At 46.2% G+C, this 12455-nt stretch overlaps 1 protein-coding gene across 1 annotated transcript in view; it reads right to left on the bottom strand.

Moving 5' to 3' along the window:
- FRMD4B (FERM domain containing 4B) overlaps positions 1 to 8178 on the bottom strand; it is a 137794-nt gene extending 129616 nt beyond the window's left edge. Inside the window, exon 1 of the mRNA XM_061455758.1 lies at positions 7895 to 8178. The gene's annotated coding sequence lies outside the window, so the exon portion shown is untranslated. The remainder of the gene's footprint in view (positions 1 to 7894) is intronic.
- Between the last annotated feature and the right edge of the window lie 4277 nt (positions 8179 to 12455).

The raw sequence follows: 12455 nt of genomic DNA, 5'->3' as shown, positions 1-12455 counted from the left end.
AAACTTTTTTCCAGGAACAGTGGGTTGAATATGACAGTCTTCAGCTACATTCATTTAGCCAAGGACCCACATAGCCCCACGCATAAAAACAAAGGAGGCAGTGATATCAAAGGTAAAGCATTACGTTACTTTCTATCACATTACTGACTGGGTTAGGAAGCCAGTCTCAAGCAAACAGCGTTTCGTTTAATTTAAACTGATACAAAGCAGTGCATAGGCAACCAGAAATCTCCTCCCATTTGCAGCCTCGGAGTGAAGTTTATTTCAATTTAGTTCAAACCCAAGCAACAGCAGTTTGAGTCAAACTGAAACACAGCTGTGACACTCGGTGGTAAAAGGAGAGTTTCCCCAAAATAGGTAGGTCTGGACTTAAAATTCCATCGGGGAGAGGGGAAACGCGTGTCAGGGTATCGTGTCCGCGGAGAAACTGCGGCTAAGGAGGGGTGGAGGAAGAGAGAGGCGAGAGGAAACACACCGAGAACAATACTGGGAAAGGGGCTATTCTGGGCGACAGGAGGATGCGAGGCCAAGCCGGGCAAGCAGACAAGTGCAACAAAGGCAGAGGAAGAGCCCTGGGCCTCCGCCGTGGGCCCGTCCGCAGCCCGGGGGGGACCGGTGCCGTGGCTCAGCACACCGCTCCATGGCTCCTGTCTGCGGGGTAAGGGCAGATAACAACACCGCTGGATCCCTTCCTGCGAGGCAGACAGCATCGGGGCGGGAGGACCTCCCGGACCCCTCGGTCCACAAAGGGCGCTCATTGTCTGAAAGCGAGTATTTGTTATCACCAAGCCGCGAGCGACTGGCAGCCGTGACACTCAATTCCTCATCGCGCTCCACGGCCAACTGAATCCTCCCCGGGCGCTCCCAGGTTCGCTGTCCTTGGCGGCCCTTTCGCTCCGCCAAACACCCAACTTGAACCGAGCGGGATGCGGGGACGGGGCGGGCAGAGATGCGGGGTGGGGGGGAACACCCCAAGAGGGTGTGGCCGCGCGTTTCCCGTCGCCACCACGGGGGGAGCACCGCGGCTTCGCACCCCCAAAACACGCAACACCCCCACGGGAGCCCCGCGGTGGGGATGGGCTCGCCTTGCCCCCGCTCCCGCAACATCCCTGACGAACCCACCCGGTTCTGCTCGGAGAGCATCGCACTGCTTACCTTGTCCGGGCTGAGCGGAGCGGTGCGGGCAGCGCTGGTGGCGGCCGCCCGCTGAGCGCACGGGGCTGCCGGCGGAGCCCAGCCCGCCCCGCCCGGCCCCCCCGCATGTACCCCCGGCTCCTCACCGCCCGCCCGGCGGGGCAGGGCTTAGCGCCGGCCCCGCTCCCCCCGCATCGCGGCGAGAGCGAGGGGCAGCTCCGCCCCCGGCTGCGGAGCCCCCGCTCCCCCCCGGGAGGGGAAGGACACACCGACAGAGCCGCGCAGGATGCGGTGGATGCTCTGGTCGTATTTACATCTGTGCGTGTGTGCATGTGCACGGGCAGGCGCGGTCTCACCCTTCGCAAGGCGCCGGAGCTGCCCCCCAGGAGAGGGGACGCGGGAGAGCGGGAGCATCCTCAGCTCCAGCGAAAGCCGAAGTAGCCGAGGGACGTATCCAGCCCCTCTCCCCACAACTGCCAGCACCGACAATTCCCCTGGACCCTCTGCGGGTCCTCCCCAGCCTTGGATTCGTTCCCAGCCGTAACTCACAATACGGGCAGAAGATGCATGTCATCCCCTCTGAGGTGATATATGGAAATTTCTACAGGGCAATGGGAAGGGGGCTGGATTTGCCTAAATCCATCTATCTCTGTTCATAAGGGCCCTTTGTCATCCTTGCAGAGTGAAACAGAACAATGTGTTCAAGAATATCCGTGCTGGTATGTTACAAACGGCTTCTTATTACCATATGGAAATAGGCTGCCTAATGAACAGCGGTCTGGCTATTGTTTGGGGGTTGTCAGATAAACTGGAGGTGCTGGCAAACCATGGCTTGCCATATGAAATAAGCAGCACCATAACAAGTCTTGCATATTCCACAGAACAAATCTCTGCAGCTAAAACAGCACTTGGGTTGTGAAGGAATTCACTCTGATATTTTGCTATCAAGGCAAATGCTGTTATTTTTGCCAAAATGTCACAAATCATTGCTCATTCATTTAACCAAAATTAAGAGGATCAAAATCCTCCAAGGTAAAGAGGGTTGTTCTTTACAATCTGTCCTGGCTTCAGGACATGTATTTGACATGGCATCTCGCATCAAATAATGGTTATTAACCCCAGCAACACCAGGTCTTCCTGTTTATCACATCTACAGACTACAAGGCCAAGCTACCTCATACTTTTCTTAAAGCAGAGTAATAAGCACAGCTTGACTCACGTAAGAATCTCCATCAAGCAGGATTCCTTGGCTGCACCCATGCCACTGTAGCTATGCCAATGCTGTTCATGCAGCTTATTCTCTTGCCTCTCCTCTCTCAAATCTGCTTACACCCGAGGGCCCCTAGGATGGAGTCTTGCTGCCATCTGACTTTTCTGGGTTTCTCTTTCCTCCAGTTCCTCTGTGGCTATGGTTTGGGGACTGAAGTGCTCCCAGATGTTTCCTGTCACCAGGAAGGTAGCAACATTTGCCTCTGCAGCTCCGAGTGGCCACAAATCAAGAGCAAAGCTATAACAACTTCACATCGTCAGGTTTTGCACATCACCCTCCAAAACTTTCCTCTGTGTTCTCTGCATCTTGCGCATCCTTTCTGCCTGCTGACTCACAGGACTTCATCAGTTTCATGCACATTCATGTGATGGAGCTCATCTGCCCCCTAGAAGGATCAGATTATTTTAGCTACATGTGCTACTACATCAGCAGTCTCATCGCTTCCTCAATTCCAGCCATCACCAACCAACCCCCAATGGACTCTGTACTGCAGAAGATGAACCACCAATATGCAATCTCCCTAAAAATATTGTTCCATATCAAAAGAAGTTCTAACACTACCTACTACTCGATTACAATTCCCTATACCTCCCTTCCTGTATGTAAATACTTGGATAGGGGAAATTACACTGACAGTTTGATGTGATGTATGCATGCATTTACCTCCCACAGATAATCCTAAATCAAGATCTGGAGACAGGAGTGAGCTTACTTTGAGCAGGAAAGGTCAGCCAATTTCTACACTAGCTGAAATAAGTGTTCTTTATCTCATTTATAGCTGCATTATAAGAAAATCAAAATGCTTGCAGAAAGTAGTGCAGATGCACCTAAACCAACTTTGCACAGAGAATGAGTGATAGCATTGCATGGCAGCAGAGAAGACCTTCTGATGTGATGGATTAAGGGATTCAAGCAAAATAGAGTAGCCTCTGCTGGCTTTGCACTTGACCCTAAGATACCAGCCTGGATCAGGACCCCGTTTTGGCAGGTGCCTGACAAATCCACAGGGCCTCTTGACCTCAAGAGGGGAGAAACCAGACAGATGAAGCACAGAAAAATGAACCCAAAGATACGGTTCGCAGCAAGCCACAAAGTTTTCCCTGCTTTCAACCAAGCTAGCTCACACTACATGTCTCACATCAAAATGCCTCAACTTTGGTGAGAAACCCCAGTTCCAGTCCCTGACAGGGCACAGAACTCTAAGCAGGACTTAACAATAAAGTTATCTTTTGCCTTTCTTGGCCAACAGCTATTTACACAATTCAAAACTCCAGAGATTAAATGCATTGCAGCTCAATTAGTCAACATATCTATTTCCTGAAGGTTGGGCAGCCTGAAACAAAACCCATGCATTCCTAGCCCTGAAACATCACTTTTTGGAGAGCAGCTTCTTAAGTAAACATCTAAGGCCTACGGACAGGAGAGTCAGATTAAAGATCTCTCCAGAAAAATGGCTGAATTTATGCTACTTTCCTAATGTGAAACATAGACCCCAGAACTGACCATAGCTCTTTGCAAAATCCCTTTAGAGCAAGGGAGGAATATTGATGTTTAAAAAGGTACTTTGCCTCTCTGCTGAGATCTACCCTGATGTTAATCTGCCCCAACTGCCAGAGTGGGTGTCATTTATTATTTAGGATGAACAGCACAATGCCAGGATAAATGGACTGCTAGTCTAGCCCACTGCAGAATTCTGGGAGACCCCAGAACAGACAAGCTCTTCATGTAGTTTGGCACTGACATACACAGAGCCTAAGATGAGCATCACTTGAATGATGGTGCTCTATTTCATGCCCTCTGCACAGCCAGGCTTCACCCACATGTGCTAGCAGCAGAAATCTAGGTTTCTTACAGGGGCATTGGGGGAAGAGCTGCTGTTTAGACTGATGCAAAAAATCCTGTCAGATTCTTCCTCTAAACCAGAATACACAGATCCTGAAAGCTGTTCAATCCTGAAAAACAATTCGGATGCTCCCATCTGAAATCATTTCCCAGTTATAATTTTTGTTCATTTCAGAACAGATCTGCTGAACTAGATAAAGTCTTTACCAGACACAGTTACTCTGTGCTTGTGCAAACCGATTCCCCATGTTTCTATCATGAAGAGGACTGAAGCCTCCAGGACACAGAAGAGCTTCAGGCAGCTGTACAAGGTCGAGCCAGGCTGACAGCCTGATCCTGTGCACAACCCTCCTCCTCCTCTGCACAATTCTTTTTCCTCCCTGAAGAAAAGTAAGTGAAGCTCCCCATCCTTCCTCCTTTCCTTTCTTTGCTTCTCCAAAATACCTCTTCCACATCAACACCTTTTGCAAGTAGTGTCTATGTGTGTGGTTCAATGTGGCTGATGTGGTTTAAGTGAACAATGGAAGACTGGGAAGGGGCTGCTGGCTTTTCACTGTTTTCAAATTCATATCAGTGAATAGTCAACTTTTATATATTTTTAGAAAAGGAAATGAGGTAAATAAAATGCAGAAAGATACAGTGATGTAATTTAGCTGAACTGCCAAAACACACAAAGGGTTGTTATAAAAATACACCAGCAGACCTGAGCCCTGAGAAAGTCTTTACAAAGCCAACTTCTAGGTGCCAGGATCCAAGTCCAAGGTCTAAATTCAGCAAGTACATCCATATATGCTTAATCTCAGCTTTCAGTGGGGCACCCTGGGTATTGTCAGGGCACCAGCGCACTCCTAATGTCAGCAGCCTGTTTGCACCAGCCAGTTTTACAAAGCTTGACAGGGCTGAAGTGTCCTCCTCCACCTTGGCACCATTATACAACTCCTGTCCTATTTTCAGGTCTAAGTCCTTGTGTATTGTCCAAATGAACTCCATTTTCCCAATTGTCTTGTTTAAAGTTGGTTCCCTTAACACCAGTTATCAAATAAAGGGTGTGGGATGCATTCAACACTGGTAATGGTATGCAAGGAAAACCTTCCTGTATCAGCAGTACTGCTTTTACCCCTACCTGACAAAGGGTCTTTCCTGCCTTATTTGTGGTTGAAATTAAACCTGTGACATGAAGATTCTCTAACAGGCGTTGGATTATCAGTGGGAATAAGGATTTTGTTGGTTGAGAGAACAATTCTGGGCACCCTGTTCAGTTTCAATAATGCCTGTTATTACCGACACCAGCTTTTGATCTTGTTTTTAAAGGGTTAAAGCTACCACACTGCTATAACAGTACCCTGGCTTGTACATATGGTTCAGAGTGACCTGAACTGTTTTACAAAGGAGCTGGTTGTTAGTTTCCCTGCTTTGCAGACAGGAAAATTGGGAGATGAGAAATAGCATGGTCCAGTCTTATCACACTAATAGAGGAGTAACTAAAATTGAAGTCTTTAAGCAACAGAAAATGGGACTTCAGGCTCATCAACCCATTATTCACTGATCCTATTCCTGTTTCCATAGAATTAAAGACTTATTACAAAGTGCAGAGTGGCTCATTACAGGTATTCAGTTCAAACACCTTGCACTCCATGCTCCATATATTTCACCCTGTGCTTACTGTAGGTCTCCTAAAACATGTTGAGCAAGAACTTGTCTTTCAAGACGACACACTATGTCCACAGCACCATTAATGCTAGAAGGAGTTTCTTTCCAAGACTTCCTCTGCACCCTGATATATTTAAATATAAATTCTGAATTTTTACATTCACATTGCCAATAAATTTGTGCATTCAGACCGATTTGGAATATTCATTAGTTTTTAAAGATACACTCCTAAAACAATTTTCCAGTTTGCTCCTGCAGTCATATTAACCACATGAGATTCAAGTTGCACCCCCATATTTCAAAACGTTATCCAAAGTTTAAAAATTGAGCTTCTAGTGCCAAGAGGACCTAGAAACTTTGCTATATATTGAAAAGCTCTACTCACTGTGTCTCAGCAGGAGATCCAAAGGCACAGTGCTAAGATTAATATTAGCAGCTTTCCTTATTTCTTATAGATGTAGATAGCTGAGGATCACACAGGGGAACAGGTTGACCAGCAAGAAAGGTACAGGCTGAGTCCCAGTCCTCCTCACAGATCCATCCATTTGTGGAGATACCTTCTGTGTGTCTCTAGCTTAAAACACCTCAAAACTTCACTTAATTTCCTCTTCAGTCTTTGCTAAATTGCATTTGAACCCTAGCTGAGAGCCAAACATTAATCATGCTCACTATGGAGTATATGAGGCTAATAAATGAGGCTCTGGGGGGCTCTTTAATTAGCCCTAAAGGTCTGGAGGATGAGCAAGGCAAGCTGCAAGGACAGCCACTGTTACCCATAGCTAGTGGCTGTAATCGCAGCACTTCTGCGATGCAGGGGAGAAAAGCTGCTTGCATGACACTGTGTAAGCTTCAATCCTGCCATAAAATAGTCCCAGAACTTTTACTTATTACTCTCACTTTCTACAGAACATTTTACAACATGCCCAAGCCCGTTCACCACTTTATTGTGCTGTTACTTTATTTGCTCACTAAGGGCTGTCAAACTTTTTCTCTGATGCCACAAGAACAGTTTTACACTTATTTCAGTTCTTGTATATCAGGGCCAGGCCTTGAGGCTACTTTGCTTCTCTCTCCAGGCACATTTGACAGCTATAAATCAGAAGCACAGCTACTCTGTTAGGTGCCAGGCATATCTTGATGGCTAAATGGGGGCTTGATGTGAAGGCTTTTTGTTTTGCCTTTCTACCAGCCAGTCTAGGAACACACATTAAGATAGAAAATAGCATAACACTAGAGGCATATAACCAGCTAAAAATACTGCAAGAGGGTCAATGGACATAACTCTGACAAACAGAGTCCTGCTTGTTGGATCCCATTTATTTAATCGTAAGAGCTGAAACTGCACCAAAGGGTTTTGTTAGGCTGGTGTCAAGAAGAAATAATGACATTTAGCCCATGAGTTTTGCTCTGTCTCCTCAGTAATGCAACCTGGATCAGGGCCTGACCCTGATCATCTGAAAAGAACTTGCTGACCTTCCATTAGTGCTCTCAGCCTCCAGAGTGCTCTCCATGGCTACTCTGAAATGACTTCTGGTGAATGAGCAAGCTATGCAATTACACTCACAGAGAGTCATGGCCTTTCCATATAACAAGGGACAGCCTACAAACATGTCCACCATAAAACATATCTATGATTCAAAAGAGAATGCCATGTAGCTCCAAGAAGATAAAGCCATACATTAAATGCTCCCCTCCCCAGACCCCTGTAAGTTCAGCTATGGCAAGCTCACTATCTAAGTCACACTTTAGCAGCCCATTCACCCTGTGATTCAAATCACACAGAGGTAACTCACACAGCCTCAATAAGGAAACATTAGTACAAAGCCCACCAAAACTACAAGATAAGCTGAACTCCACCATGCCTCCAGACACTGCATCAGCAACACTTACTCAAAACCTTACTTCTACAATGCAATAGTAGCAAAAACGCTCCCCAGGGTTTAAAGAGCAGATTAGGAAAGTGCTTGCTATGGAGGAATTCGGTATAGATAACCTTACCTTTGGCAAAGGGAACCTCAGAGCGGAGAGGGCCAGCAGATCCCTAAGGCACATGGAGCAGAGCATTGCACCACAACAGGGAAATAACCTTGCCAACCAGAGTTCAGCCCTTTGGTACCTGAGCAAAGCAAGCCCAGAGCTGGTGCCCAGCTTCAAGTAGGAGTCCAAATCATTAAACCAATTCATAGAGAATACAGATCCATGGTTAAGCAGAGAATTCAGTTCCTGCAATAGGGTGCTCAGCCAAGCATGGGTGAGCAATTCCAATACAACTCAAAGGACAGAGGCAGTAAACCCCCCCAGGTGAATTTAAATGGTACTCCTGGGCCCATGGGAGTGGGTGGAGGCACCAGGTGGGGCCAATCAGGGCCATTAAGGCTAATTAGTGCCCTCAGGGCTCCATCAGAGACCCTTCCAAAGCAATTCTGGATAATTTCCCAGGTGATCTTAAAGCTTGTTTCACAATCAAAAAAGCCTCCACATCCTGCAAGCATTCATCTCCATTGTGAGACAGTGCAGACATTTCCACTTCCAGTAGGTGTAAAGAAGAGGTCAGAAAAGTGCTTGGTGTAGAGAATTTAGATAGTACTGCTCTTTAGATAGAAGGTGTCTGTGTGTGAGAAAAGCAGGGTACAGTAGGCTGCATCAGGAAAAAACCTGAAAACCAGCTGTGGTTTTCATAATCTGATATGAGTGTAACTGCTTCACAGAGACAGGATGCATTGCAATGGGACTACCTAAGTTAAAGTTTTGTTGTCTTCTCTTCTTGCAATAGAGAATAGAGTTTAAAACCAGAAGGAAGGTTTTGATTTCTATTTCAGGCTAGCATGGAAGGCTGCTTTTGATGGGGTTTTATGTCTGGAAGACGAGCAGAATTTACACTTGTTTATACTGTATGAACAAACACACAAAATCTCTGATTAGAGCACAGTATAAAGGGGCTTCTAGTAATCATCCACAAGCACCTGACTCATTAAAACTCCAGTTACTGGGCTCCTACACATGCTTTTGAAAATCCCACCCTGATCATTTAGAAAACACTATCCACTACCAGTAGAAAAACGCGCCTGAGAAGGCACTGAAAGTATACAGCATCTCACAGCAGCCAGCCTTTAATTGCCACATGGTAATCACCACAGGGATTAAATTGTCATCAGGTCCTTGCTAGTTTCTCCCTAACCTTTATCTGTATCAAACTAGTAGGGAACCTAGATCAAAGCAATAAAAGTAAGGCAGCAACACACTGCCCTTCATTTCAGGGGTACAGCTGTATTAAATCAGCTTTATTTCTTAGGTATACTTAACATGTTACAGCTTAGAAGATGACGATTTCATGGGAAAGGATTAGAACAGTTTGGGTGGTGTTTAATGAATGGCATCTTAATCTACATTTTCTGCTTTCTTAAACCATAAAAGGTTCCCAGTTCCAGTGTTCTCCACACATAGTCATTTATTCAAATTGCTGACTGTACCTTGCAGCCTGTATGCTACTTTACCATGTTTTTCCGTTGACAACCGTACACTTCCCAGATATGGAAATCGTTGTATCTTAATCTTAACTGCAAGTTGATTTGTATTCACCAAAGCATGTGGATAATCCACAAGAGCCTGTGCTTAAAAATCGCTGCTAGACTCAGTGCAGCCAATGCAGATGGCCATACAGCAAGGATAATCTCCGCGTGGGATTCATCCAGGGGAGCAACTGCCCAGTCAGAGCATCCACTCCCATAGGAATCAACAGGCCACAGGAGGCAAAAAGAGGCATAAATAAATAAATAAACAGACAATCAAACAAACACAATAAATTGGATACCGAGCCTGCCAGCAGATTAAGGCAAGAAGGAGCATTAAGTTGTTTGGGTTCCCATTTAAAAATAAACAAATTGAATGTCCCAGTCAATCTGCTTAACGTCTGACTGCCATTAAGCAGATAAGCAGTGATTTAACCTTATGGGATAGATTTCTTTCTATGATGCAGAGGTCCTGTCATACTTGGAAGATGACAAGTGAATTCTGTAATTTCCTGTCCTACCACAGGCCAGTGATGTATTTGCTGGAAGGTCAGGGTGCTCCTTGTTTTTCTATTTCAGATGCTCCTGAGGCATTCTGATAAGGGCCAGCAGTGTGAAAACAATACTGTCAAATAGCAGAACGGTGCTGTAAATAATTCCATGCAGGGAAAAGCTTGCTTCATTTAAGGCAGTATGAAAAGCTTTAATATGGGACATATTCAGTTGGTCATTCAGCATTTTCCATTCCTGAGAGCCTTTCTTCACAGGGCCTTGAATTCTTTGCTGGCTACACAAGCGCCCCAGAACCCAACATGCAAAATGTCCACACCAGCCACCCGGGTTTGCTGCATTGTATTTTACTGTGTTGATTTATCTCTCCATTTCTCACAGACTTATTGAACTTAAATTGGCTGGCACACTCCAGCTTCCCAGCGCTTACCAGGTTCTGCAGGAGGTGATTTTTCACTTTGTGTTCAGATGTCAGCACACGTCCCCTCCATTAGCACTCACCTTGGCCTTAACCCCTGTAGTGCCAAGGGGTGCTCGTTCCTGATTCCTTCCAAGACCAGGCATTTCTTCCGCCATCACCATGCAAGATTAGCACATGCACATTCTCCATTTGTTTTGCCCTCTTTCCTCTTCCCTCCCTCCTCAAATGAGGAAATACTAAGCCCAAAGTAGAATGTTTGAAATGGCTTTTATGGCCTTGGAGCATTTTTTTCCTGGGGCACAATTTTCTGGCTTTGTGACAGAAGGGTTTTTTCATTGCTGTTGACAGCTCTCGCCACAAAATCAAACTCCTGCAAATATATATATAGCGATGTTTTCCTTTGTTGATAACTGATGGTCACAACGACAATATAAAGAGATCAGCACAATCCAGCCCAATCCCTTATCTCATTTAAATCATCTCCGATATGGATGCTAGGCAGGTACTCTCAGAACTATGCCAATTCAACTGTCAGGGCAGTTGTGCCATCCAGACTGTCTTCTCAGCTGTGCTAGGGGTTTTGGCAACTAATGAGACTCAATCTAGCTAATATTTCCATGATTTCCACAGCTTGATCCAAACTACTCACACTGGAGCTTCTGATGTCTCTGCTCGTGGTGGGAACTTGCTGTCACTGAGCTGCTGCATCTCCCACCCCAGTGCCCTGCACTGCTATTGACACCAGCCCCGTGGCAGCAGGCTGGGTTTAACGGCACAGCTCCACTAAAGACATCAGAATTAGGTGATGTAAGAGCAGAGGAGCACCTCCCTGTTTCTCCCACATCTCCTTGGAAAGTATTCTCACAGGAATCCACAGTTGTGCTGCCTTCTTTTCTCTCCTTCCCACAGCAGTTTCTCAAGGTGATTGAGGAGCCCTCCTACTCTCACCTCTTTCGAGCTTTGTTAGTGTCATGTAAACACCCTTTCCACTTCCACCTTGCTTTCTTGGCTCAACTGCTACTTTCCATCTTATCTTAACCCCTTTTGATTCCAATGTTATTCCCTCACTCTCTGCTTCTGTAATTCATTTAGTGTAAACCTGCAGTGAGACAGCTCCCTGCTCTCCCTTCGGAGCTCACTCTGCTGATAGTAAAGATGTTTTTACATCCTCACGTTTACTGCCAGGGAACATCTCTGCTGCATCATCTGCCAGGTTACTTCCTGCAGCCTCCCCATCATCCCACTGCTGCTTGTGAACCAGGTCCTGAGAGGCTGGAGGTTGTAACACAAGGTAAGGGGTAAGACAGCAGCACTTGGGTTGTCTCAAAAGTGGTGATCCACGAGCCAGCCAGAAACACTTCTGCCCCCTGCACTGCAAAGGGAAGAGGGATGCTGGGATGTGCTGTCATTTCTTATCTCAAGGAGCCCTGGAAAGCCTACCTGTGCCATTTCCCATGGAGCAGGGATTGCCCCTGCAACTCCCAGCACTCTTAACATCATGTGTTTGGATCACTGCGTTTCTAAACCTCATGTGGTCTGTAAATGACAAGGAAACACTCCAATCTACTCATGAGGGTGCAGACACGTAACATGACACAGCACATGGAGCTCCTGGATGCAGGCAGCACATGGACTATAAACACTGTGTAGCTGCTTTGCTTTAGGAAGCACTGCTGGGAAATCTGGGGAAGGGGCGAGGACAGTGCTGTTGTAAAAGGGGAAAATTTAGGCCCAACATGAACAGAAGTCTGATTTATAAAAGAAAGGACCATTTAGGACCAGGACTGCTTAATTTGGAAAGGGCAGGAGTGTACAGCATCACATTGATTTCCTATCACAGAATCCCAAGCATAGCTACAACCAGTGGCATTTGTCAGGTTTTTTCCAGTAAGAACACTGCCATCAAATCTGGGGTGTTTTCATGCAAAACACTTACTTTAACTCCTTGAAAATCCTCTTTTGCATGTCTCATTTCACTTTTTCCTCTCTGAAATGCAATGGCCCAACTCCAGCAAGCTGGAGAGCACAACAAGCAGCAGAGAGCAGGAGCTGCGGTGGCACTGGAGCCAGTTAGTGCATCACATGCAAGCACTAGAGCATCTGCTGGTGGCTGAGGCAG

The sequence above is a fragment of the Pezoporus flaviventris genome, unplaced genomic scaffold, assembly GCF_033815535.1.
Source record: "Pezoporus flaviventris isolate CSIRO_AGI_PZ_B2104156 unplaced genomic scaffold, CSIRO_AGI_Pfla_v1 ptg000021l, whole genome shotgun sequence".
NCBI lineage: Eukaryota > Metazoa > Chordata > Aves > Psittaciformes > Psittacidae > Pezoporus > Pezoporus flaviventris.
Note: the sequence above shows the minus strand (reverse complement) of the source record. Positions and strands in the feature narration are given on the sequence as shown.